Source organism: Anneissia japonica, unplaced genomic scaffold (assembly GCF_011630105.1).
Source record: "Anneissia japonica isolate Jap-2015-1 unplaced genomic scaffold, ASM1163010v1 scaffold275_len1219475_cov178, whole genome shotgun sequence".
Classification (NCBI taxonomy): Eukaryota; Metazoa; Echinodermata; class Crinoidea; order Comatulida; family Comatulidae; genus Anneissia; species Anneissia japonica.
The window spans coordinates 492,188-494,712 of record NW_022752912.1 but is presented as its reverse complement, the minus strand read 5'-3'; positions in this window follow the sequence as shown (position 1 = coordinate 494,712).

Genomic DNA, 2,525 nt, shown 5'->3' with positions numbered 1-2,525 from the left:
TGTGTAGCGATTGTATGGAAACCGAGCTTTACAAAGAGGAGGTATGTACTCCTTAATGAAGCGACTGCTCGAGTTTTATATTTCATCATATCAAAATATACATTTTTAATAACTTATTTTTATTATATTATTGGTGTTTTGTCTCCCCAGCTACCTGTATTTTGGAATGTGACATGGAAGAAAACTGTCGGGTGGCGCAGGGAGCCACATGTGATTTCATTGGGACTTCAAACAACAAGGGTGAGTGTTGTGTTGATTTATTTGAAGTTAATAATAGTCATCAAGATATACCTTCCATCATGCTAAAGCTTGTACTGATGCTTTTAAATACTGTGGGGTAGTTAGGTTTCCGAAAAAATTTTATGAGCTTAATGTTACTATAAGAAATAATCTTATTGAGGAGCCATTTTTCATGTTTAAACGGAGTTTAAAGGATCATTTTACTGATTTTTGTTATATTCTGCTTGACGAAATGTACTTGATTGATTTTATCCATTTCTTATGACGGTTGCATTTTAAAATTCTGTAAATGACTTAATACTGTTTATGGAAGTTATAATTGTATATAAACATTTATATATATTTTTTTAAATAATTTTTTTATTGTAGGTTTCTAAAATTTTAATATGTTGTTTTATTTATTTTTATTTATTCATTCATTTGCTTTTTTTTTTCTTTCGTTCATTTTAACGTTTAAATTTTTGTATTGTTTTGTTGGCAGGGGTTCGGTTAAGCACATCTTTTGATGACAGTTTTTCTAACTTTTGCTTTTCCTCGGCTCCCCTGTCCAACTTTTTTGTTTTTGTCGAAAGATTGAAAATAAAAATAAAATAAAATAATAAATATTATTGAACTGTAACTGATTAATTTCCTCAGCAAGAAAAGCTTTCGTTTAACTTCTGATTTTCTTCTTCTATCCCTATTTTTTTTGACCGGCACTTTGGTCACTTCCCGTGCTTGGCTCTTCTTCAAAGTTTGTCCAAACATATTAAAATATTATGTCATTCTACATATATTGAATATTACTAAACGGGTATAAACTTTATGTTAACGCAATTTTCGTTTTCGAAAACAGTTTAAACTAGCTACAGCTATGTTAAATACTACCGAGCCCCTAAAGGGACATGGTTAGAAAAAATATTAAATTATTTCGAGGGAACGAAATAATATTTCGTTCCCATGAAATAATATCTCGAAATAGTATTTCGAGGGAACGAAATCATTTGCTTACCTCGATAATATTTCGTATGATGCGCCTACAGTTCCTTCGGTGGCGGCTTTACCCTCGGCGCAAATAGGACACATCATTCGCCGACCCCATCATTTGAAGATTTGTATCATGAAAACACTAAAATTTTAATTTTTTATATTGGGAGTTTTTTCTTGTACTTTTTACAACTTCACGTTGTGTTAATATTTAAATCATGAAATCCCGAAGTGTTACATTAACTGAAACTCCTGCTTTTCAAGCCTTTTGTGGCGGCGACCCACTTAACTCCGCATTCTTTGGCTGGCGACCCAAGGCACATATTGTTGTATTACTGGCTATTCCTGTTAATAATGTTGTACTACTTAGGCTTACTTTAATTTCAATAAAATCATAATGCGACACTAAGATATATTGCTTAGTTTTTTTTATATAGAAAATCTGTGCTAGTTAAAGTCAGGCTCCGAAGGGAAAAATGATATGTTGTAAAACTGAAGGAAAAAGGGGCGACCTTTATTACACCTTTTCCCCCAGTTTTTAAATATTAAAAAATCTGTGTCTCATTAATTTTTTGTTAAACAACTTTTCTCTATCTTTGAAAAATCAGTTCTATAACATATCAATTTTAAATGGCTCTAAATGGCCATAGCACTTGACTCATTTACTAATATTTTTGCGATCTGTCGCATTTCTACAGTCAGATATATATATATATAATATATATATATATATATATATATAATGCTGTAGTCGCCATCGACTGATAAATTCGTCAAACAGCCGACGCCAAAGGCACTGTGGGCGTACCATATATTAAATATTATTTTGGAGGACTGAGGGAACGAAATGATTTTGTTCCCTCTGAATGATATTGGCATCAAATTAGAGTAATATTTATGATATAATATAAGGGTGGTGGTGGTAGGAGTAATAATAATGATAACTATTATTATTATTTTTGTTATTATAGTTATCATCTATATGTTAAAGCATATTTCAAACATTAGTGGCGAATCCAGGGGGATCCTCCGTGAAGAAATGTAACAAAAAAATGCTACTGGGGCTTGTCCTACAAAAGGCACGCTAACCTACTTAGGCATTCCGGGTTGGCAGATCGGACAAACAAGGCTTAGCCAAACTAGCCTTTAATTAAATAAAATTAAAAACATTGTTTTTGGTTTTAAGTCGTAAACATATTTTTTGTACGAAAGTGATTTTGAAGAACACTGTAACAGTAAAAATTAAGCAATATTAAATTGAGTGTGAAACTTAACAAATGATCAAGCAGAACAGGGTCAAGAATACATCGCTACCCACC